Source organism: Lissotriton helveticus, chromosome 1_1 (genome assembly GCF_964261635.1).
Source record: "Lissotriton helveticus chromosome 1_1, aLisHel1.1, whole genome shotgun sequence".
Classification (NCBI taxonomy): Eukaryota; Metazoa; Chordata; class Amphibia; order Caudata; family Salamandridae; genus Lissotriton; species Lissotriton helveticus.
Genome location: NC_136057.1, coordinates 152,791,879 through 152,817,929, shown reverse-complemented (window position 1 = coordinate 152,817,929; position 26,051 = coordinate 152,791,879). Strand labels below are relative to the sequence as shown.

General features: G+C 50.4%; 1 protein-coding gene across 4 annotated transcripts in view; it reads left to right on the top strand.

Moving 5' to 3' along the window:
* LOC144775537 (uncharacterized) overlaps positions 1-26,051 on the top strand; it is a 116,352-nt gene that overhangs the window by 38,801 nt on the left and 51,500 nt on the right. Inside the window, exon 1 of one of the 4 annotated variants that reach the window (XM_078659243.1) lies at positions 561-788. The exons of 1 other annotated variant lie outside the window; for it this stretch is intronic. The gene's annotated coding sequence lies outside the window, so the exon portion shown is untranslated. Of the gene's footprint in view, positions 1-560; positions 789-26,051 lie in introns of those variants that run through there. 2 more of the 4 variants (XR_013600561.1, XM_078659247.1) reach the window with 2 other exon arrangements.

Here is a 26,051-nt window from a genome sequence, read left to right as displayed (position 1 = left end):
CTCTCTCTCTCCCCCCTCTCTCTCTCTCTCTCTCTTCCCCTCTCGCTCTCTCTCCCCTCTCTCTCCCTCTCTCTGTCTCTCTCTCTCTCTCCCCATCTCTCACTCTCTCTCTCCCTCTCTCTCCCTCTCTCCCCTCTCTCTCTCTGTCTCTCTCCCCTCTCTCTCTCCCCCTCCCTCTCTCTCTTCCCCCTCTCTCTCTCCCCTCTGTCTTCTTTCTCTCTCTTTCTCTCTCTTTCTCTCTCTCTCTCTGTCTCTCTCTGTCTGTCTATCTCTCTCTCTGTCACTGACGCTATCTCTGTCTCTGTCTCTCTGTCTCTGTCTCTCTCTCTCTCTCTCTCTCTCTCTCTCTGTCTCTCTCTCTCTCTCCCTCTCTCTCTCTCCCTCTCTCTCTCTCTCTGTCTCCCTCTTTCTCTCTCTCTCTCTCTCTCTCTCTCTCTCTCTCTCTCTCTCTGTCTCCCTCTTTCTCTCTCTCTCTCTGTCTCTCTCTCTCTCTCTCTCTCTCTCTCACTCTCACTCATCACGCTCTGCTGCTCTCTCTGTTCCTCTTTCCTCTCCGCCCTCGGTGCTGGCTGGGGCTGCGCTTGGTGACAGGAAGCCCTCTCGCCTGTGGTCTGTGGCTCTCTGGCGGGTCCCTCACCCGCCTCACTCTTCACTTCGCCCTGCAGACCCTGCCAGACCAGCACCTCACTCCGAGAGAGCGACAAGCACCAGCGCCCACCCTGAGAGAGGTGAGAGAAGGCGCTAGCTATCATCAGTGCAGCAGGTGCAGTGACACCGGGACCTAGGGTGTGAGTCCACCGCTATAACGGCGCATTGCTTCTTCCCGAGGGCAGACACGTTATCCCCTTTCCCAGCTCACATTAGGGGGCTCCGCACCCCTGCTCCACAGAAGAGGGGGAGGGGGGTGTATGTAGGGTTCCTGGAGGGAGGTGGGGTGTAGAGGGGGTTGTGAGAGAGGCAAGGAAGGGCTGCAGGTGCTGACCACGCTCCTTGCTGCAGGGGACGCGATAGGACTCTATGAGCAACACTGTGTGATCTTGGGCGAATCCACTCAGTCTACCTCAACTTATCCCCCTGTGCGTTGATCGTCTCTCGGTGAGTGAGGGTGTCAGTCCATGCAGGTGCGAGTGGGAAGAAGGGCGGCCGAGGGCGTCAGTAGGTAGTAGAGCTTGTGAGTCGGTCCAGTAGCTGTGAGGGTGTGGGTGAGTGTGAGTGGTGAGACGGTCGAGGGTATGCGAGCAATGGATGGAAGGAAGCTTGAGTGAAGAACGTAAGTGAACGAGTTTGAAGTGAATTCCAGAGTTTTGTAAATCAGGAAGTCGAGTGAGTCTCTTGAGGGAGAAGTGAGTAGTAAGTGTGTGAGTAAGTGTTGTGAGTAAGTGTATGAATAAGGATTACTGACAATCAGCATCAAACTGACCACTCAGATACTACTTACAGCAACCCCAGATGATTGAATATCTCGGGGCCGCTGCTGCCCCCCACCACGACCCCGAACCAACTGCACACTCGGCATTACTGCGACCCTCCAGTCATGGTCACCATGGTTACCGTGCCTGAGGGTGGGTGATGATCCAATGGCAGAAGAAGGAACTCCATCAGAGAAGCTGGAAGCGATCAGTCTGTTTAATGCTGATGCGAGGATGGAAAGGCTGAGCTCCCTTTAGGGCGTGGGTACCACTCACATTTTCTGAGGGGCCAAAAACTTTAGTCCGTGAAGTGAGGAAGGGTCGCTCTGATGCCAGCAGTGGCGGTCCGGGGTGCATGGGGGTATGGGGCAAGTGAAGCATATATAGCTAATGGCTGAATTTCATAATGAGAAACCAGGAGACCTGTGATGAATCCTGGCTTCCCCACTTTACCTACCAAATTGTGTGATCCTGTGTAATTGTATTATTTCACATTCCCGCCTTTTTCTTTATCATATGTAGCAGCAGCTCGAAGTACATGACTTAAGGATGTGTGCTGTGCAAAACCTTTTCCTGTGTTTGATTTAAGAATGTATAATGTTGTTCATGTATAGTAATAAACTAGACCAGCCAAGGAGTGCACATAATAACTGATTTACCTCTTATTTCACTATTGGCATTGCTGTCAGGGTGGGAAATGAATGTTTCTAAATTAATGTTTCAAAATTATCACTTAAAATTTTTTATTTCTCAATGCACTGGTAAAATCTGATGTACTAAAGTGAAACGGTTCTGCATGGTAATGAAATACAATTTTGAAGAGACTTTGTTATATTTTAACACTTTTGCTGCAAGGAAGTCTTAGAGGTGTTGTTAAGGTTAAGGGATATTTACTTGTTTCTTTAACATCAATTAACCTTTAAATAAATACTTGCCTGTTTATTTAAAAAAAATTCAAAGTTTAGTGTTGAGTAGAGTAAACATCAGCCCAGTGCTGCAGTGGACCAGTGGACCGCATGTAAAGGTCAGGACGGCCGCACTTTTAGTATTATTACTTTAGCAGGTATTGTGCTTAGCATCTGACTCAACCTACAACAGCCTGAACCCCCCTTCAATCATTTTAGAGGAGTCTGTTCAGGGCAGGCATGTGTGTTAAAAATTTTTTTTTTTAAAAGAGGATTTATGTACTTTTGTATTCATAAGCACAGATAGCAAAAAATAAAATAGTTACAAAAATCAATGCATTTCACGTTGAAACAAAGAAAAATGAAAGAGTTGAAGATGTGAATATTTTGGGTCTAAGCCGGGAAATAAATAACGTTGGATTAACAAAAAGTATATTTTAAAATGTAATATTAACTTGTCTGTAATGTTTGATATTTATATATTTTTTATTTCTCATCCGCAATTGAGTAAAATATGTTGATTTTGACAATTGTTTAGGTCCAGATAAATGAATTGAGATGGGCCTTCTTAAGGACAAAACAAACATTAAAAAACATAGTTCTGTTATCAGTGCAACTACACATCCTGCCCACCAGTGGCTTATCAAGAGTATATGCTCTTCTAGGGAATGACGATAGAAAAGGGCTCTGGAAAGAAAAATAATCACTAGGAAAGAGACAACTCTTCTGAAAATAAGATAGTTATACATGGATCTTATGTATTTTGTTAATGAATTCAATAGTGTGGCTGCTTGAGCAGAGAAGGATGTGCCACCTATGTTTTTTTCTTCTATGATGAAAACCGTCCCTTTCCATGTATTGCTTTGTGGGTGATACAAAGCAGCTTGAATGTTGATCTTCTGGCAACCGGTAACCAAGACAGGGCCCTTAAGGCAGAGGAGATGCGGGCTAGTGGCTTTACATGTAGGAGTAGTCTGGCAGCAGAGTTCTGAACCCATTGCAGTCTTTTCATTTGTGATAAAGATGATCCTTTGTAGAGGCCATTGGCGTAATCAGTTTTAGACAGTACAAGTGAGATAGTAGCCTGGTCCTTGTGTGGAAATCCCAGGTGGGGCTTCTGGCGTTGCAGAGTTTTCATGGTAAAAAGCTTAATCTTGCTTATTTGTCCACTTGAGCATTCATTGATAAGTTGGAGTCCATGGTCATTCCAAGGTTTCAAACTTCCTTATATACTTTAGGAGGTGTTCTCAGATCGTCAGGCCAGGAGCAGAGTGGGTCATCATTTTTCCAGTTGTCACATGTGAATATTTTAGCTTTGGAATTATTCACTTTGAGACGGCCCCATGTCATCCACTAATCAAGGGCTCTCAGGCAACTGAAGATTTTTAAGTTTCCAATGTCTTTGGGGGTTTTCAGTTTTAGTAGTATTTGCGTGTCATTTGCATAGTTATAGTACATGAACTGAAATTGATTGATCATTGCCAGTCATGACTTCATGTAGATGTTGAAAAGCATGGGTGAGATGACAGAGCCTTGAAGTACCCCTGCATTTGTGAAGTACAGTTTGGATGAGAAAGGCATGGTTGAGTCAGTACTGTGACCATCACCTGTGACCATCAGTTACTCATCACGGGCACCAGCGTGCTCGAGAGGCCACCAAGACATTGTTCTTTCCATGCTTCACTCGCACCTGGTCAGGGGCTTCCCTGTTCCATGAACATGCGCACTGGATTTCCCTGAGGATGAAGCCAGTGGACAGAAGACACCCTCTTCTCCCCCAAATATTTGGATGGATGGTGCAGTCCATGACTCCATGGTTATTGATACTGGGCTGGATTGGTGCAGAGTCTGACGAGTTCACGTGGACGGGGCCAGTTAATGGTTATGCAGCTGGAGCAATATTGTGTAGGAAAAGGTTGGAGATGCTTTTTTTGTTGATTTTTGGTTGCTTGGTAAAAAGAGATGCCTGGAGACCTGTGCTTTATATTATACCATTCATCTATGGCCACTAGAAAGAAACAAATGGCCTAAGAACTACCATGTTACTCGGGGTCAGGGAGTATCCAAAGCTCAAAATATAATTTGGCCTGGACTCCGAACATTCTTGCAGCAGCCCGGGGTTGCAGCATTCACAATCCTATAAACTGCCTGTGTGGGACCATAGAGAAGTCTGACCAGACATGCACTCTGTCCACAAGGTCCGGCATCAAATGTTATACTGTGTTATCAGTATTTCTATATTTAGTAGTACACAGAGGGATTTACACTGTACTGGAGGAGAAGCAATGGTTCTAACAGATTCCTTTGGTGGCATCACATCTCTTGTTTAGGGATTATCGCCCTTAAGAGGTCCTGTAATTGTGGAGTCAGCAGCTCTTTGAAAACAAAGATTTCTTTGAACAAGCAGCCCAAAAGAAACCTCAATAAATGCAAGACTTATTAAGAATACTGGGCCCGATTCACAGAATAAACTTAAGACTCAATCCTAAACTTACTACTATTTTGGTATTCACAGAATGCACTTACTACTTTTGGCATTCACAGAATGAACTTAAGACTCAATCCTAAACTTACTACTATTTTGGTATTCACAGAATGCACTTACTACTTTTGGCATTCACAGAATAAACTTAAGACTCAATCCTAAACTTACTACTATTTTGGTATTCACAGAATGCACTTACTACTTTTGGCATTCACAGAATAAACTTAAGACTCAATCCTAAACTTACTACTATTTTGGTATTCACAGAATGCACTTACTACTTTTGGCATTCACAGAATAAACTTAAGACTCAATCCTAAACTTACTACTATTTTGGTATTCACAGAATGCACTTACTACTTTTGGCATTCACAGAATAAACTTAAGACTCAATCTTAAACTTACTACTATTTTGGTATTCACAGAATGCACTTACTACTTTTGGCATTCACAGAATGAACTTACTACTTTTGGTATTCACAGAAGTTAGGAGTTTGTCTTAAGACAAACTTAAGACAAACTTAAGACAGACTTAAGACAGACTTAAGACAAAATCCTAACTTCTGTGAATACCAAAAGTAGTAAATTCATTCTGTGAATGCCAAAAGTAGTAAGTGCATTCTGTGAATACCAAAATAGTTGTAAGTTTAGGATTGAGTTTTAAGTTCATTCTGTGAATCGGGCCCACTGAATGAAAATGATGTCAGCACAGTGTCTAATACAGCAAAGAGGAATGGGCCAGGTGTCTTATCATCAGATACATACTGGTCAGCACAGTTAGCAATCCTTGTAACAGTTGTGTGGTCCTAAAGTGCTCAGGTGAGCTGACAGTTCAGAACCCAGGAAAGAATGTAAACAGAAAATGATACACAGTAAAAAAAAACACGTGTAGACATAATCTAACTGAACAGTTTATTTTGCAGACAAAAGGACAGAGGTAATCAATCTGGTCCTATATCATGGGGTGGCAACCAAAGGTTGGCAAGACCAATGTTTCGACCCCTTATGTATTTAACAGGAGGATCTTCATCAGTACACGGTGTGGCTGAAGACAATTGAACCAGCACCGTAAAATAGTAAATATAATAAATGGAAACCACCAGAAGAAATATCTAGACCAGTGCAGCTAAAAAGGCAAGCTGAGGAACATGGTGATGCTTTCTTTGGTTCAAAAGATTCCAAGTTCAAAAAGTTGTCTGAAAGGGAGCAGGGAGGATGTATTTAATTCACTCTAGATCAAGTCTTTATTGAAAAATAAGTCATTCAAGACTTGGCCAAAGAAAGGAGACGAGGAGCCATAGACGAAGGCAGTTCCTGTCCGCCCTGCACACCATGCACTGAATGCATAAGAGTTACTAAATAAGTGTATATCCGTATTTGTAAAGCGCAAACTACTCACTCATATGGGTCCCAAGGCGCGGAGGGCCGTCGTGGAAATTAAGTGAGCTATTGCCCAGAGTCACATGGTGCTGAGCTGCGCCTGAGCCGGGGATCAAACCGTGGTGCTCCGAAGTCAGCTGCTCTGGCCGCTGCACCACACCTCTCCACCCAAATAGTGTTGAGAGCAGCAGAAGACCGCTAACTGTACGAAAAATATTTATAAACACCAAGAAAATCCTTGTTGGGAACAAACTCTGGCAAAGTCAATAAATCCGGCTTGCGTTTTGATTCCTAACCAGTCTGTGATTGTGATTCAGTACAGTAGCGGTATAATAGACCCCTGTGCATTGCACTGCAAGCACTCACCCAGGAGGCGGAATGATAATTAAACAGACAACAGCATGAGGCAAATCGGGAATATTCCTGTGGGGCACTCTCTCTATATATTATAAGAATGGTAATAATACAATAAACAAAACAGGCAAAAATAAGACTATCCTACATCGAGGCAATATGTGTCTTTCCATGAATAAGGTAGTGCAGATATGTATTGAATATACAGCAAAGAGCATCAAATATAGATAGATTTCTCTATCCATTCATAAACTTGATGCTTTGAACAATGGGTTGAATGAGACCATTTTCTGGACCTGTCTTTGTACCTCAGACTGGAGGAATCATGAACTAACATGCCTTGTAAGGTTCGCAAAGACACGGAAATTGAATATGAATTAAGTGATTAAAATATAAGTGACATCTAAACAATAAGGGGCAGATTTACAAGCCCCATGCGCCGCCGGTGCATCACGCTGCTTGACGCACTGGTGGCGCAGCCGGCTAAGGGATATTTACAAGCACAGGTAAAGTCACCCCGCGTGACTTAACCTGTGCTTGTAAATATCGCCCCTGTTCACGCAACGCTTTGCGTGTTAGTGGCGGGACATGGGTGTTGCTGTGGGTGTTCCCACGCAACACCCATGTCCACTGATGCATTTCCAGATTTACAAGAAATCTTCCGGCACTTTCTTGTAGATCTGCCCCTTGATGTTGCAAATCAATGCAATATATCAGTGGCTCTTAACCAGTGGTCCGGGGGACCGCCGACTCCGTGAATCCTTCTCCGGGTGTCCGCAACTGCTTAAGGAATTCAATAATATTACCAGTTTAATACGGTGTAGTTAAATAAGGAAAATCTAAAATCAGCATCTTCAAACATTCTGTAAATGTGAAGGAATTTGAAATTGGAGGCTAAAAATTAAGTTTGTATCTTCAGATTGCTTTTTGGAACAGTGCAAAAGCATTAAACGGAATAAAATATGGACGATGAACGGCCTCAATTGCATTTAGAAAAGCTCCAACCTACCCATTAAAATTAACTGATTGATTTTTTTAAATCTGTTTGTGAATTAAATATAATATTTCATCCTTTTTGTATTTGTTTGACGAATGATTCTGTCTGTGTTTTGTGTATTGTTTAGTGGTTCAAATCATCGAAAATGCATAGCGGAGGTCGGCGCATTTCAATAATGACTCAGTGGGGGATTACGGATTTCAATAATGAATTAGTGGGATCCCCTGTGTTGCAGTCCCCAGAAGTCTAAATGTTAAGAATCACTGCAATATTTAATTTAATTAATGTAGCTGAAATCCACGATTTTGTGCAGATTATTTGAGTTAAGTACACCTGTCATTCAAACAATGGATAAATTGAGGGATTGCTCTGCTGTTTCCAAAGCCCTAGGTTCTCCGTAACATGAGAAGTATTTCTGAAGTCCAAAGTAAATGCCTCTAAGTACTTCATCAGATGAGCATAGGAATAGGAGCTATGTGATGCAAAGACGCCCAAACGGCATCACCAATCACCAGCTTTTGCACCAAAGTGCTAAAGTTGCTCTGTGTTTGCGTCCCCCAGTGATGTACCAGAACTGCGCATGACAAGGCACGATTCCATGCAAAGCCAGATCAACTAAAGTCACAAACAACAACAAGAATCCTAGAACTGAATTAGACCAGGTATAAACATGACAATGGAATCCCACATGTGACACAAGTACTTTCTGTGTAATTACAGTTACTATGAAACGGACACTTAGGCAACTGTGCATTCCATTGTTAGGTCTTCTCCAGTGCTGTTCTTTTTTAGAAGGCACATATAGCTCTGGCAGTGATTAAAGTTCATATCAAGAGCCATTCCATTATTAAAAGAAGATCTGGAACTATTGACTTTTAGATGGCAGATCTAGAGCTGTTCAAGTTTAAAGAGTACATCTAGAATGATTCATGTTAAGGGCCATCAGGAACTATTCATGTTCAAAGAGTAGACCTAGTTCATGCATGTTTAGAGGCCGTCCGGGACTGTTATGTTCAAAGAGTAGACCTAGAACGATTCATATTTAGGGACCATCATGAACTGTTCATGTTTCAAGTGTAGATTTGGAAAAAATCACGTTTGGAAGTCATCAGAAACTGTTCATGTTTAAGGAGTAGATCTAGAATGATTCACGTTCAGAGGCCATCAGGAACTGTTGAAGTTTAAAGAGTAGATCTGGAGTAATTCACAGTTAGAGACCATCAGGAAGTGTTCATTGTTAAAGAGTAGATCTAAAATAGTTCATGTTTAGAGGCCGCCAGGAACTGTTAATCTTTAAAGAGCAGACCTAGAACGATTGAAGTTTAGACGCCATCATGAAGTGTTCATGTTTAAAGAGTAGACTTAGACTAATTCATGTTTAGAAGTCATCAGGAACTGTTCTTGTGTAAAAAGTAAGCAAGAGCAATTTACTTGAGATGGCAGGGCTAGAACTATTGTCATGCAGAGGGTAGAACCCGTGCTAGTAATTCTACCTGGTTGTTGGACCTGGCCTCGTGGCGTGGTTCCACCCGTTCCTCAGCACCCCGTTAGCCTAGCCCTGCACAAAGACACCCCTGGTTGTCCCGTTCCCTGTCCGCCCCGCTCCCTACATGACCCTACCAATGGACGACCATCCCCGCATCCCGCCTTCCATCTTCCCGGTACCGGGCGCCCAGAACCTGCATCACCCCACTGGGCCACCGGCCGCCATTACCCTTCCCGAGGTCCCTGGCTCCATAGCCCTTGCCTGACCCTGGCCCCAGCGAAACTTAGGCTTGAGACACGCCATGCTCAGCTGGGGGGTAGAGGGCTTCCTGAGTGAGATAAGACCAAGGAGTTTCGATTGCACCTCCGGCCTCCCCTGGGAGACTGGTTTCTCTCACACCTCTGGCCTTCCCCTGTGGGCTGGTTTCGATCACACCTCTGGCCTCCCCAAGAGCTGGTTCCAGATCCTGCCGAGCATCTGGGAATCCCCGGACGCATCTTCAAAAGGATCGAAGGGCCAGCTGACGGGAAACTCCGACGACCAGCCCCGAGGCTTGAGATCTCCGCCTGCGAGGGTCCGGACATCAAAGGGCCACTGCACTATATCAAGGCCCGCCCAGGAACTAGCGGGCAGTTGAATCCTGGACAAGAGAGCCCTGCTGACCTCGTTGCGGCTCAAGAGCGAACTTTGGAACTTATCGAGCCCTGCTGACGTTGTCGCGGCTCATCCTCATGAAGAAGGAACTGGAACCTCGGAGCCCTGCTGACCTCGTCGCGGCTCACCCTTGGAACTCTAAGGACATTCGTGGAACATCCTGAGCCATGCTAACGTGGTCGCGGCTCCTCAGGAAGCAACAGACACTCTGTTCACTCCGGATCGAGCCAAATGGTTCACCATTGAGCTTAAAACTCTTAAACTCGATCTCAGGCGGTCAGAACGTCATTGGCGACGGAACTACTGTCCCACTCTCCGCGCCAAATACAGACTCTTCCTCAATGATTATAAAAGAGCGATCCTCGCGGCTAAAACTAAATACTTCACCGAGAGAGTTGCCCTCTCTGCCAATAAATCTCGAGAAATCTTTTCTTTGGTTCATAATCTTGCTACCTCTGACCACAGCAGCACTAGTCTCGCCCCATCTCAGATTCTTTGCTCCTCACTTAATGACTATTTTATTGATAAGATCGCCAACATAAAGGCCAATATCCCCACTGTGCTTCAACCTGCTTTCTCCTGCTCCCTCCCCTTGCCCTCCTCCTCTCTGGATCATTTTCCACCCATCTCTCTGGAACTATTCCTCAACCTGCTTGTAAAAGTCAAGTCTGGTTCTCCTGTGCACTGTGCTCCTGCACGGATTCTTAGAACTCTCTTCACTAGCTGCCCCGCCCCTCCTCTCGCCCTTCTTAACGCTTCTCTGGCTCTGGGTTCCGTCCCTTCATCTTTCAAATCTGCTATAGTTCTTCCCATTCTTAAAAAAACTGGTCTGGATCCCTCTCTTCTTTCTAATTTTAGGCCTATCTCTCTTCTCCCTTATCTGGGTAAGATCCTTGAAAGCTACGTCACATCTTGTCTGTCCACCTACATCGAGGAGAACCACCTCCTGACCTCCCATCAGGCGGGTTTTCGCCCAGGCCACTCCACGGAGACAGTGGTCCTCGCGGTCCTGGACGAACTCAAGGGGAAAGCTGACATCAACCTCCCCCAAGCCCTGGTCCTCCTCGATTTGTCCGCTGCGTTTGACACGGTCGACCATTCTATCCTTCTCGACTGTGTCAGCGCAGCGGGCATTCGGGGCGCCGCCTTCTCTTGGCTTGCGTCCTTTCTTCAAGGTAGGTCCCAAGCGGTCCACCTCTCAGGTTTCTCCGCTCCCCCTCGCTTGACTACCTGTGGGGTCCCCCAAGGCTCTTCCCTTTCCCCACTTCTCTTCAATCTTTATATCCACCCTCTTATCATCTCTCTTCTCGAGCTGGGGGTCTCTGTGTATAACTACGCGGATGACCTCCAGCTCGTCTTCGATCTCTCCTCCCCTTCTGATTCCCTCCCTAAGTTCTGTTCCACCTTAGTTTTTATATCCGAGTGGATGAGCATCAATCACTTGAAGCTCAATCCGGACAAGACGGAGCTTGTCCTCACGGGTGGTCCATCAAACCCTTGGTCCCCGGTTCACTGGCCCCCTTCCTTCGGTTCCCCCCCTTCACCGGTTTCCTCTGTTCGGACTCTGGGCATCAAGATCAGTCATGACCTGTCCATGCATGCCCAAATTAGCTCCGTCATGTCCTCTTGTTTTTTGTCCCTCCGGCTCATCCATAAGATTTCCCGGTTTTTCTCTGTGGACGCCCTCAAAACCATCGTCATGGCTCTTATCACCACCCGCCTTGACTATGGGAATGGCCTGTACGTGGGCATACCCGCTTATGAAACCCGCCGCCTTCAGGCCATTCAAAATCAGGCAGCCCGCCTCATTCTCCGTCTCCCCAAATCTTCCCACATTACCCCTGCACTCAAGTCCCTTCATTGGCTCCCTGTGCGCCTTAGATCTTTTTTCAAATTGGCCTGTTTGGTCTTTCGGGCGCACACCCGCTCAGCTCCTCTCTTTATCAGATCTCTCATCACTCCTCACGCCCCCAGCCGCACTCTCCGCTCCTCTTCCCTCTCCCTTCTGCATGTCCCCCACTTCTGCAAATCCAGAACAGGGGGCACCCGATTTTCGGTTTTGGCCCCCGGTTCTGGAACAGTCTCCCTCTTTCCATTCGTTCTATCCCCATCTATACCCATTTCCGTAAAGCTCTCAAAACTTTCTTGTTCTCCCAGGTGTTTCCCTGCTAGTCTCCCTGGGTCCCCTCTGTGAGTCTGGTCAAGTCCCCAGCGCCAGGAAGCCGCTTGGCTGCAGTGCGCTTAATCAAGTACTTTTTTCATTTCATTTCATTTCATTTAATTTCATTTGCTGACCTCGTCGCGGCTCGAGGAGTACTCTGGTCCGGCTGGACCATCAACACCACCAACACCACCTGGCTCGAGAAGAGTGAGTGGAGCAGCCAGTACAACCTCCATCTCCGTATCCCCTGGCTCGAGGATTGAAAGCTGTGCGCAGGGTACGCTTCGTACTGGCCCAATACTGAGACTGTCCCGCTTCGCTACTCCTTACAACCGAGACTTTACAATCCCTCGATCGCTTGTAAATACGTGTTTATTTTGCCTAAATACTACTGTGTGATAAAGACCTTTCTTACTGAAATCCACGGTGTGGTGTCCCTTCATAAGTGTGGTGTGAGCTCAGTGTGTACGATCTTAGACACAAAGTCCTCCCCGGCGAGGACCTCACGTCAGGGCTCGGCAGCATTCCTGGGAGAGGTGGGTCACGGAGTGGTCGGGAGAGCATATCCGGTCCCTCTGGGATCGCCCCTTCTAACACTGGTACTTCTGATACTAAGGGCCGGATTTATCCAATTCTCAAGCAGCGTTTCAGCCAGAAATGCTGCTCTGCCTTGCATGACAGTAGAGGAGGCCCTGCCTGTCCCTCTCCCTGGTGCAGAATTTCGCTGCTGAGCACCACGCACACACCTGCACCATAGTGCAAGGCTGTGTGCGTGACTTTAGCATAGGTTTTGTATACTATGCTTAGACTACATTTAAAACGTTTCCTACTTTGTAGTGTGCTGTGCAGTGCAGCACACATGTAAAGTCGAAGAAAAAGGTGAAATGAAAACATTTCTCCTTTGTATGCCTGATTCAAAAGGTGTTGTTTTTTACGTAAAACCCTGTCTCAAATTTTTTATTGAGAAGGTTTTGCATCAAAAACTATGGGCGGTTGTATGGGAACCCCCATGTACCTCTCAAGTAAAGCAAACCAGAGCAAGGTGCTGCTTTGCATTACTTTTAGGCAACTTTCCAGCGCAAAATAAATTATGCACTAGAATGTAAATAGCAAAAAAAGAAAATTGAGCTGGATTAAAGCACTTTTGTGGCACAAACTCAGAGCAAAATGTTAGTATATCTACCTTTTTATGTGCTTAAATTACCCTAAAATCAACATTTGTGTTTAAAAAAGCACATTTACCTCTGTTCATGGATGTCATTTGTACTAAGGGTCATATTTACCAAAGTGTAATGCAGCAAGTCACCTTGCTGCGCTGGACAGCGTTACATGGAGAGGGCAGGAATATACTGAATTTGTCTTAATACGGCGCATTCCTGCCTTTTCCCAGCGCTGTTGCGTAATGTGCTGCCTATGGCCAATGCATGCACTCTTGCACCGTAGCGCAAGGGGTGCCTGCCTTGTAAAGAGGATTGCAAAAACAATCCTCTGAGCCATTGTTCTCTTGCAATGTGTACAACAGAATACAGCACATATAAAAAGAGAAGAAAATGAGGAAAAATAAAGAAATTTCTCCTCGTTACGCCTCACCTGGGGGGCATAGCATTTTGGTGCATTCCCAGGTCTACCAGTAAAATTAAATCTGGAAATATATCAAAATCCATGGGTTTTTCATGGGAACACCCATGCACCATCCATGGAACGCCTCCCTGGGGCAGAGTAACGCAATGCAGTGATTAGCACTGAGTTCATTACTATGGATTTATCAAGCCATGCAGGGCCATGAAATCCTCCCCGATACGTAGGCACCCTTGCACCATGGTAAATCGCATTTCAAGGGTTGTGATGGTTTTGCACCACTCAACGTGGTGCTAAAGCGACACAGCCCTAGATAAATATGGCCCAAACTCTTTTGGTAATTCTTGTAAAACACATCTGAATTTTTGTAAAATAATCAGGGACATATTTATCAAAATGTCACTCAGCGCAGCAGGTCACCTTTCTGCTCTGCACTGCGTAATAGGGAAAGAGTAGAAATGTGCCGTATTTAACACAACATAGCATATTCTTGCCTTTTCACAGTGCTGGCGCACAATGTGCTACCTAGAATCAACGTAGGCACTCTTGCACCATGGTGCAAGGATGCCTGCGTTGTAAGCTGGACTTTTTTTGTGCAAGAAGGGGCACCATCCTCCACAAAAGAAAACCTCTGAGGCATTTTCCTCCTTCTATGTGTGCCGTAGACTGTGCATGTGACTGACTGTGAGAGTGTTAATGACTGAGTAATTGCTACTGTGTGAGTTGCTTTTAGTAACCACGAGTGAGTGACTGTGCATGTGTAAAAGACTGTAAGTTTGTTAGTGATTGATTGATTGCTACTGTGTGAGCTGCCGTAACAATGAGTTACTATGGGTGGGTGACAGACTGTAAGTGTGTTAGTGATTGCTACTAACTGTGTCAGTTGTTATGAGTAACCACGTGTAAGTGGCTGTGCATGTGTGACAGACTGAGGGCCTCATTTATGAGGCCCCTTGTGCCGCCGGAATGTCAATTTTTGTGACGTTTTGTGGCTCAGGAGCCTGCTCCATATTTACGAGGCGGCACTTTTTTTTTGCTTATTGATGCCTGATAAATATCGGGCCCTTTAACACAGTTTTCTGCATTGAAGGGGCCTGCAATTGGTGTTCCTGGGGGCGTTCCCAGCAACATCCATGGCTTTTTGACCCTGCCCCAGATTTACAAGAAATCGTAAATCTGAGGCAGCGAAAAAAACGTACACCTACCCAGGGGAGGCGTAAGGGATGCACAACGAGGAGAAATATCTTTATTTCTCCTTGTTTTTCCTTTTTCTATGTGTGCTGCATTCTGAAGGACACATAGAAAGAGGAAAAAGCCTCTTGTGATTGTGTCTGTGCAGGAAGATTTCCCTTTCTGTACAAAAATAATCATCCCTGAAACGCAGACGCCATTGCACCATGGTTCAAAGGTGCCTGCATTGGCGCACAGCATCCCATTGTGCGCCGGCAGGGGAAAAGGACAGGAATGCGCTGTATCTGGTAGATATGGCACATTCCTGCCCTTTTCTTTTGTCATAGCACAGCACAGCAGGAAGGTCTTCAGTGCTGCCCTACGGCAAAACCTCATAAATGAGGCCCCAAGTGTGTTAGTGAGTGAGTGATTGCTGATAACTGTGTAAAGTACTGTCAGTAACTATGACTGAATGCCTGTGATAGACTGAGTGTGTTAGTGATTGAGTGATTGCTAATGTGTGAGTTGCTGTAACCATGAATGAGTGGTTGTAAGTGTGTGCCACACTGTCAATGTATTAGTGACTGAGTGATTGCGACTGTGTAAGGTACTGTGAGTAACTATGACTGAGTGCCTGTGATAGACTGAGTGTGTTAGTGATTGAGTGATTGCTAATGTGTGAGTTGCTGTAACCATGAATGAGTGGCTGTAAGTGTGTGCCACACTGTCAATGTATTAGTGACTGAGTGATTGCGACTGTGTAAGGTACTGTGAGTAACTATGACTGAGTGCCTGTGATAGACTGAGTGTGTTAGTGATTGAGTGATTGCTAATGTGTGAGTTGCTGTAACCATGAATGAGTGGCTGTAAGTGTGTGCCACACTATCAATGTGTTAGTGACTGAGTGATTGCTAAAATGTGAGTTGCTGTGAGTAACCATGAGTGATTGACTATGCATGTGACTCACTGTGTTAGGGACTGCTACTGTGTGAGATGCTGTGAGTAGCTGCAAGTGTGTGCCAGACTTTGAGTGTGTTCGTGACTGAGTGATTGCGACTGTGTGAGTTGCCATGAGTAGCCACGAGTGAGTACCAGCATTGCAGTGCATGTTCATGTAGTGGTTCCAGTCGCTCTGTGGTGGGCTCCACTCTCCCCGGGATGTGGTTATTGTTATCTGTCACACACAACGCATGAAGCCTGGTGCATCAGCGGAAGGCGCTTGCACGGCTCCGGAAGTGCCCCACCCTCCCCCCGCAGACTCTGCTGTGAAAGCTACTTTTAGCACTCTCTGTAACCTTCAGGTGTAATTATAAGGCACCAGTGACTAGCAGAGGTTAAAGGGTTAACATACTTCAGCTGACAGGGCAGTAGTACATAGCGGAGGTGGCAACCAGCCCCTTCCCCAGTCATCGAAGCCCAGGACATTTCTGGCTAATTGAGGACCAGATCCCTCAGAGAGTAGGAGGGCCTTAGGGTGCAACAGGGTGTCTTAAAGCAGGATGAGGGCAGCTGATTGTGTCTACAGATGAGGTCCGATGTCAGGCTGAGGGTGAAACAAGGATCTTCTGAGGGCCTGCAGGTGGTGTCTGAGGACACACTGAGGGCCTCTAAGGGCTGGCTGGTTAGGACCAACCAGGGAGTGACTGAAGACAGCCTCAGGGTCTCCTGGAGATATGATTTGAGGGCACTTCAACAGCCCCTGAGGGCCTGTTGGGACCATTCAAGGAGCCTCTGGAGGTAGGGGCAGTCTGAGGACCTGTGAGAGCATGCCCATGGATTCTAAGGACATGCTGGAGATGTCTGAGGTCACAGCAGGGGTCTCTGGGAGCACTTATAGCAACACAAAAAGATGATGGACGGAATGCTGGACATTGTCAAACATTCACCCTCAGTCGCAGATCTGGGTTTAATCCATCATTCTTTTGCTCACCACGCCACCCCAGTTTGGGCCCAGCTAAATGCAAAACAATCTTGACCCTGCTCCTCCTGGGAACAGTTCAGCCCGTACTGCCAGGCCAGGTCCTCCCTGTACTGAAAAACAAGCATCCCGGGACCGTTGTTTGGGTATTACTCCTCATCAGTTAGGCTAGCCTGAATCTGGTGGCATAGCAAGGATGGGACCACGTCTAGGCATACCCTTCCCAATTAGGGGTACAAATGAAAAAAGAGCAGATAATAGACAGAATGATGAACAAATCAAACATTCACCCCAGTCACAGATCTGGGTTAAATCCATAGTGTTTTTTACTCGCCATACCTCCCCAGTTTAGACCCATCCATATGCAAATCAGTCTTGACTCTGTTCTGAACTGCCAGGCCAGGTCCACTCTGGACCGGAAATCAATCATCTTGGGACCGGTTTTGGGGTGTCATCCCTCATCAGCCAGTCTCTTAGAGCACACCTGAGTGGTTTAAATTCCAATGATATTGCTCATGTCTGAAGATAAAGGGTCTCTCGGGGATGTCTGTGAGATCTCTGTTAGAAAGGCGACCCCGGGGGAGGCAGAAGATGTCTGACGGACCACCCCTAGGTCCACCTCTCCGTCGAGACGTAGCCGAGCGTTACCGAGAGGCCTCCTGGACGAGGGCCCTCTCCTAGGATCGTACAGCAGAGTAATCACAACACTACAAACGGACACCACACAGGAGGTCAAGTTCTCAAGCTTTTATAAGTAATAAAGGTTGCGGGTTCTTGGCAGTATATACAGGCGGATCGAGGGATCCGTAAAGTCTCGAAAAGGGGGGTAAGGTAGCGGGACAGTCTAGCTTCTGGGAGGAGGAAGGGATACCCTGTGCACAGCTCTCAATCCTCGAGCTGGGGGGTTCCGAGAGGTTCGAGCCGCGGCAGCGCCAGCAGGCTTACAAATGGTTTCAGCAAGGTAGGCCACGGCAGCGCCAGCAGGCTCTCAGATGGTTCAGCAAGGTAGGCCGCGGCAGCGCCAGCAGGCTCTCAGATGGTTCAGCAAGGTAGGCCGCGGCAGCCCCAGCAGGCTCTCGGATGGTTCAGCAAGGTAGGCCGCGGCAGCGCCAGCAGGCTCTCAGATGGTTCAGGTTACCGGAGATGAGTTCGTCTGGTGTCGGCCGTGACAGCGTCAGCAGGGCTTCCAGTCCAGGATACAACTGGCGTCCTACTCCGGGGCTGGCCCAGATATAGGATGGAGGTCCTTTGATGTCCGGACCCTCTCGCCTGGGGGTCAGAGGGGCCGGGATGATGGTGTCCAGACACCCAGCAGGGGGGTGGAGCCAGCGCCCAGGGAGGCCGGCGGGCGATCGATACCAGGCGTCCGGGGACGGCTGGAGGGCCATCGAAACCCCTCTCCCTCCGGGATCTGTCGAGTGGCCACTCGACCACCTGGGTGGATCTTGGTGCCTCGATGTCGGGGCTTCGCTGGGGTCTGGGCCTGGGCCGAGGCCACGTGGTCGTGACGTGGGGGACCCAAGATGGAGTCGGGCACGGCCTCGTGCTTAGGTCGTGATGGGCCTACGCTGGAGCCAGGCCGGGGATGGGGATCTGGGATGATAGCCGGATCTGTGGTGTTGGGGCGTGCGGGGTCGGGCCGAAGGGGCCGCCCGAGGTCCGGAGGAGGGCTGATGTCGTCCTGGGCCCGCCATGCGGGAGGGGTAGGACCACGCCATGAGGCCGGGTCCAACACGCGTCTCCCCCAGCTGAAGGCAGGGGAGAGTCACCCATCTTCTTGGGGGTTCTCCTCGCCGAGGCGGAAGAATCTGGACAGGCCGTCAGCATTGGCGTGGTCGTTGCCGGGGCGATGCTCCACAGTGAAGTCCATCCCCTGCAGAGAAATGGACCAGCACAGCAGTTTCGGGTTTTCTCCCCGCATCTGCATCAACCAACGCAGGGGCTGGTGGTCGGTCTGGACTCGGAAGTGGGTGCCGAAGAGGTAGGGCCGGAGCTTCTTGAGTGCCCACACCACGGCAAAGGCTTCCCTCTCGATGGTGCTCCACCGCTGTTCTCTAGCCAGCAGCCGCCGGCTGATGAAGGCCACAGGCCGGTCGATTCCTTCGGGGTTAACTTGGGACAGGACCGCCCCGATGCCGTGCTCCGAGGCGTCGGTTTGGACTATAAACTCTCTACTGTAGTCGGGGGCCTGGAGCACAGGGGCGGTGCACATGGCAGTCTTTAAAGTCTCAAAGGCTGTTTGGCACGCAGGGGTCCAGTGCACCTTCTGGGGTAATTTCTTTGAGGTCAGTTCTGTGAGGGGCCCCACAATGCTCCCGTAGTCTTTTATAAATCGCCGATAGTATCCGGTGAGCCCCAGGAAGGCTCGGACGGCGGTCTGGGTGACCGGGGGCTCCCAGGCCCGGATGGCGTCTATCTTTGGTTGGAGGGGAGCTACTTGGCCGCTCCCCACTTGGTGTCCCAGATAGGTCACTGACCCTTGGCCTATCTGGCATTTGCTGGCTTTGATGGTTAGTCTGGCCTGCCGGAGGGCCGTCAGGACCTTCCAGAGGTGGGTCAGGTGCGCATCCCACTGAAGGCTGTACACCGCAATGTCATCTAGATAGGCGGCGCTGTATTCCTCTAGTCCGGCCAGCACCTGGTTCACTAGTCTCTGGAAGGTGGCCGGCGCATTTTTCATGCCGAAGGGCATCACTTTGAAGTGATAGTGGCCATCAGGGGTCGAGAAGGCCGATCGCTCTTGTGCACCAGGGGTAAGGCCGATCTGCCAATACCCCGCCGTGAGATCGAAGGTGCTGAGGTATTTGGCGGCCCCTAGGCGATCGATCAGTTCATCCGCCCTGGGGATGGGATGGACGTCGGTCCTGGTGACTGCATTCAGTCCCCTGTAGTCAACACCGGAGCTCTGGAGCGGTGCCGGGGGAGGCGGCTTTAGGGACCAGGACAACGGGACTGGCCCAGGGACTGTTGGAGGGCTCGACTACCCCCAGGGCCAACATTTTGGCCACTTCCGATTGGATGCAGGCCCGAACCCGGTCGGGCACTCGGAAAGCTCGGTGTTTTACAGGTGGGCTGTCTCCGGTATCCACATCATGGACACACCACCGGGTGACCCCCGGCGTGAGGGAAAACAGATCCGCAAACTGCCCCAGCAGCTTCCGGCAGTCTTGTTGCTGCTCTGGGGTCAGGGTAGGGGAGAGCCGGACCCCTTCGAAGGAGCCGTCTTTCTCGGTGGTGCTGAGGAGATCTGGTAGTGGCTCGGAGTCGTCTTCAGCTCCGTCATCGGTCGCCAGCAGCAGACTCAGTTCCGTGCGTGCAAAGTGCGGCTTGAGCCGGTTAGCGTGTAGAACCCGGAGGGGGTTCCTGGGGGACTCCATGTCTACCAGGTAGGTGACGGGGCTCTTGCGCTCCACCACTTTGAAGGGCCCCGTCCATTTGTCCTGGAGGGCACACGGTTCAACCGGGGACATGACCCAGACTCGCTGGCCCGGCTCGAACTCGATGGACGAGGCGTTCTGGTCATACCAGCGTTTCATCTCCTCTTGACTAGCCTCCAGGTTGGCCTCGGCAAGTTCCCGGAACTTCCGAGTCTGATTGCGGAGTGTCAGGAGGTACCGGTAGACATCCGGTGGGGCATCTCGAACGGCTGTCTCCCAGCCTTCCTTGACCAGGCTGAGGGGGCCTCGAACCGGGTGTCCGTACAAGAGTTCAAAAGGGCTGAACCCCAGGGATTTCTGGGGTACCTCTCGGTAGGCGAACAGGAGGCAGGGCAGCAGGACATCCCATTTGCGCCGGAGGGGCTCTTCTAGGCCCTTGATCATCCCCTTCAGTGTTCTGTTAAATCGTTCCACTAGTCCATTTCCTTGGGGATGATACGGGGTGGTGAACTTGTAGGCGACCCCGCACTGTTGCCATAGGGATCGCATATGCTTCGAGATAAAGTTGGAGCCCCGATCACTCACGACTTCTCGGGGGAAGCCGACTCGGGAGAAGATGCTCATGAGGGCTCGGCCCACCACGGGGGCCGTGATGGTTCGGAGGGGGATGGTCTCCGGATAGCGGGTGGCATGGTCAACCAGGACGAGGATGAAGCGGTACCCCTGCGAGGTGCGAGGGTCCAGGGGCCCTACGATGTCTATTCCTACTCGCTCGAAGGGGGTGGTCACCACGGGGAACGGCTGGAGCGGGGCTTTGACTTTCCCCCCGCTCTTCCCGCTGGCTTGACAGGTCGGGCAGGTTCGGCAGTGGTTATGCACATCGGTGTGCATTCTTGGCCAGTAGAAATGGGTCACCAGGCGGCTGTAAGTTTTGTCCTGCCCCAGGTGCCCGGCGAGGGGCACATCATGTGCTAAGTTCAGGAGGAAGTCTCTGAATCGGAGGGGTACGACCAGTATCCGGCCGGCCCCTAGCTCAGCAATCTTCTGCTCACTGTAGAGGAGGTCGTTGTCCCAATAGACCCAGTGGGACCCCGCGGGGTCTCCAGCGGCTTGAGTAGCGGCTTGCTGTCGAATCCCCTCGAGGGAGGGGCAGGTTTTCTGTTCCTGCCGGAACTGTTCGCGGGTGGGGCCACCTTCTTGGCGCCATTGAGCGAGTTTTGGGAGGTGGTTGAGCTCGGTGAGATCTTCTTGGTCGGGCCCTTGGGGGCCGTGTTCGGGGTCGGCGTTCTCGGGGACGACGGGAGGCGGAGGTGCGGGCCACTCTGGTTCCTCGGTCGGAGCTCCCCCCGCTGGGGTGGAGGCTCGGGCGGACATGGAGTGGGTGGTCGCACAGACCCATTCGGGAAGGCCTAGCATCCCCAGGTGCTCTCTTCGTTCGACGCCAGCCCATGGGGAACTTTCCAGGTCGTTCCCAAGGAGGCAGTCCACGGGGGCATCATCGCGGACAGTCACTTTCAGCATGCCCGACACTCCTCCCCACTCGAAGGGGATGCGGGCCATCTGGCACAAAGTCTCTGAGTTATCTGCGGACCGGACTGGGCACAGGACGTTAGGAAGGATCTGTTCTGGGGTCACCAGATGGCAGCGGACCGCTGTCACGCTGGCTCCGGTGTCACGGAGGGCTTCGGTCCGGCGACCATTGATGGTGACCCACTGGCGGTATTTCTGGGTGTTGCCGGGGATCGGACCTCGCGGGATCAGGTCGTGGGTACCCAGGCATGCTAAGGTCATGGCGGCGGGCTCCCACTCGGCCTGTTCGTGGTCGTCGTCCTCTTCCTCACTTCTTTCTTCACCCAGGGCAGCTGCCGCGATCTGGCGGGCTGGGGGCCCGGTGGTGCCGGGTCGCTGGTTCATCGGGCAGAGGGGGTCATTCGCATAATGACCTTGTCGCTGGCACCTATGACACGAAACGTTTGGGCGGGGCCCCGGTCTGGCTGGGGGGCCCCCTCTCTGGCCCAGGGATGGCGACGTGGAAGTAGGGGAGGACCCCTGGGGGGCGTCCCGTCCCCGGCTCTGGCCTACTCTGCCGCCTCGTGGTCGGTGGTTCCCCGGGGATCCCCGGCCGTAGTCTCCCATCGTGCTCCGGGGAACTCGGGTGCTCGCCCATCGATCCGCCTCGACAGCGAGTTTTCGTGGCTCAGTCAATTTGCTGTCGAGGAGGTGCTGCCGGAGTTCGACGAAACAGTTATTGGACAGATGTTCCCACAGAATGAGGTCGACCAACTGCTGGTAGGTGGTGACCTGGCAGCCTCTGATCCACCCCTCGAAGGCTCTGCTGTAAAAGTTCACGTACTCCACCCAAGTGGTACCGGGGATTTTTTTGCAGTCTCGGAATCGCTGCCGGTACATCTCGGGGGTGAGTCCGTAGCGAGTGAGGAGGGCGGTCTTCATGTGCTCGTACGAGGTCATCTCGGTATCAGGGAGTTCCAGCAGGGCGTCTCTCCCTTCGTTGATAAACTTCCCCCACAGGCCGGCGCCCCAGTCCTTGAGGGGTACTCGATGAGCGGTCATGGCGACCTCGTAGGCTTTGAACCACTGTTGGATGTCGTCGTTCTTATAGTACTCCTTGACGACATCCTTGGGTATGTGCACCTTCGTGTCCACCGGCGGGGGTGAGGTCTTACCCCCGGCGATGGCAGACTCGTTTGCCTTGGCTTTAAGTTCCATTTCTTTGAGGACGCGCTCGTGCTCGAGCATGAGTTTTTTCTCCTCGAGGGCTAGCTTCCGTTCTGCCAGTTGGATTTCTCCTTCTTGTCGGAGTCGAGCCAGATCCAACTCGTGGAGCCGGTTCCTCTCTCGTTCTCGGGCGTCTTCGTGGGAGAGGCCCGTGTTTGGGGTTGCGGGTCTCCCTCCCGCTGGGTTCACCTCAGCCTCCGGGCCTCCGTTCGGGCCCGGGTTATCTTCACTCGGAGGTGGCGCCTCGCCGGCGTCCACCCAGGCCTGTAGGGCCGATTTAAAGTCTTCTTTGGTGCTTAAGCCAGTGGTAGCGATGCCCAGTTCTTTGCAGAATTGCTTTAGCTCCTTGTGACTGTAGTCTTCCATTTTCTCTTTCTGGAATTCTGTGCTCATGGTCGCAGTGGGTTTTTCTTGGTAGCGAGTGAATCACTCTCTGTACGATCTGCGTGGGCTCGGATCCCGGCGCTTGCCACCAATGTTAGAAAGGCAACCCCGGAGGAGGCAGAAGATGTCTGACGGACCACCCCTAGGTCCACCTCTCCGTCGAGACGTAGCCGAGCGTTACCGAGAGGCCTCCTGGACGAGGGCCCTCTCCTAGGATCGTACAGCAGAGTAATCACAACACTACAAACGGACACCACACAGGAGGTCAAGTTCTCAAGCTTTTATAAGTAATAAAGGTTGCGGGTTCTTGGCAGTATATACAGGCGGATCGAGGGATCCGTAAAGTCTCGAAAAGGGGGGTAAGGTAGCGGGACAGTCTAGCTTCTGGGCGGAGGAAGGGATACCCTGCGCACAGCTCTCAATCCTCGAGCTGGGGGGTTCCGAGAGGTTCGAGCCGCGGCAGCGCCAGCAGGCTTACAAATGGTTTCAGCAAGGTAGGCCGCGGCAGCGCCAGCAGGCTCTCAGATGGTTCAGCAAGGTAGGCCGCGGCAGCGCCAGCAGGCTCTCAGATGGTTCAGCAAGGTAGGCCGCGGCAGCGCCAGCAGGCTCTCGGATGGTTCAGCAAGGTAGGCCGCGGCAGCGCCAGCAGGCTCTCAGATGGTTCAGGTTACCGGAGATGAGTTCGTCTGGTGTCGGCCGTGACAGCGTCAGCAGGGCTTCCAGTCCAGGATACAACTGGCGTCCTACTCCGGGGCTGGCCCAGATATAGGATGGAGGTCCTTTGATGTCTGGACCCTCTCGCCTGGGGGTCAGAGGGGCCGGGATGATGGTGTCCAGACACCCAGCAGGGGGGTGGAGCCAGCGCCCAGGGAGGCCGGCGGGCGATCGATACCAGGCGTCCGGGGACGGCTGGAGGGCCATCGAAACCCCTCTCCCTCCGGGATCTGTCGAGTGGCCACTCGACCACCTGGGTGGATCTTGGTGCCTCGATGTCGGGGCTTCGCTGGGGTCTGGGCCTGGGCCGAGGCCACGTGGTCGTGACGTGGGGGACCCAAGATGGAGTCGGGCACGGCCTCGTGCTTAGGTCGTGATGGGCCTACGCTGGAGCCAGGCCGGGGATGGGGATCCGGGATGATAGCCGGATCTGTGGTGTTGGGGTGTGCGGGGTCGGGCCGAAGGGGCCGCCCGAGGTCCGGAGGAGGGCTGATGTCGTCCTGGGCTCGCCATGCGGGAGGGGTAGGACCACGCCATGAGGCCGGGTCCAAAAATCTCCATATGACTTCTGGGAACGCCAAAGCATCAGCCGTGACTGCCCCCCAACCCCCCCCCCCCCCCCCCAGCTGCTCCAAAGCAGCAGGAATGTAAAAAGAAAACAATAATAAACATGTTTTACTATTGTTTTATTTTTTCTTTCCTGCCGAGTCTTTGGGGACAGGGCCAAGGGGGACAACAGGTGCAGGAGGAGTGATAGTGCACAGTGATCAGTGCACATGACTGTTTGGCCGGTCGTCTCAGGCCGGCCACACCGTCATGCTCACTGAAGCTCTCTTCAACCGGAGACAGCAGGCACAGGCTCACAGTCTCCCTGGGAGCACAAATCCTCAGCGCTCAGGCCAATCCTGACACTGCTTTCATGACATGAGAGCAGTGTCAGGATTGGCCGCAGTGGCGTCTGGGAACTTGCACTTGTGAGAAGAGTAGCTGAAGAGCACGACACGGCCAGCTGAAGTAAGATTTTTTTTTTTTATGTACTGAAGGTGTCCCTTCCTGTACATGTACAATCTTTAAATGGCATTTTGAAACTTCTATATGGGCTGCATAATGCAGCACACATAGAAGTTGCAAAACATCATTTTTTGAATTGATTTTTTATGTGCAGGAAGAGACACTTTCCTGCACATAAACAATCAAAGGTCTTTTGCAGTTTCTATGTGTGCTGCACAAAGCAATACACATGAAAACAGCAAAAACGAGGGGAAATTAAACATTTCTCCTTAATGCATCTGTTTAAGACAAGGTTTTTCCTGGTTTTAATTTTGGCACTGCCCCATATTTATGCTGCCCTTGTAAATGTGGGTCAGCGTCAAAATCATTGGGTGTTGCGGTGGAACGCCCACCGTAACACATATTGCCCACCCCTCTCACGCTAAGTATCACGTGAGAGATTGCCTTATTTACAAGGCAGTGTTAAGCCACGCTAAGTGGCTTAACGCTGCCTCGTAATTAAGGTGAAGTAGATATTGCACCAGGAACGTCACTAAAAGTGATGAATGGGGCTTGTAAATATGCCCTGTGGTGAGATAATTTCATTGCTACGACACAGCCCTTGTCACATGTATTTCGTGCATCAGTGCCTTGCCCCAAGTGAATCCCCATCTGAGCAGGAAGCAGGGAGGCCATGTGGGGCCAGTAAAGGTGGTGGCGCGGGCACACCTTTCTTTTCACACTCAGGCCCTTGGCACAAGTGAACTTTGACTTGTGATCATCTAGGGCCTGGACTGACACTTGGAGTGGGCACCAGACAGGACTTATCTCTGCAGCTCTCCCTTTACCACTAGGTAACTCCTCTCCCGGATGCCTCAGGAGGGGCCTTGCATATTGTAAATGAATAAACCATCCACCGCGCTTCCATATCTTGGCTACCTGTTGGCTGCGTTTTGAGGTTTTAAAAACCAGAGCGCACAGTTACTTAAATTTTCCGTTGGGGTTGCGTCACTTTTGTGCAGTAGCTCTAAAACAAAATCATTAATGTCATCTACTAATAAGCCAGACGAAGAAGCCACTTTGCATGGCTTCAGGTTGTTTCGTGAATACTATGAGCCACATTTACTAGAAACTGGCGGAGCGCGGTGCTATGCCAAAATTGTTAACGCCACACTCCATCAGTTTTGAACTGCAGCGATTTACAAGACCCAATCCTGCGTTCCCCTAGCGCTGGTGCTAAGCGTCAGCATAGACACCCTTGCACCATGTTGCAAAGGAGCCTGTGCTGCAGGGGTGATTGTTTATGTACAAGAAGGGACATCTTCCTGCACATAAACAATTTGTACAGGCAAT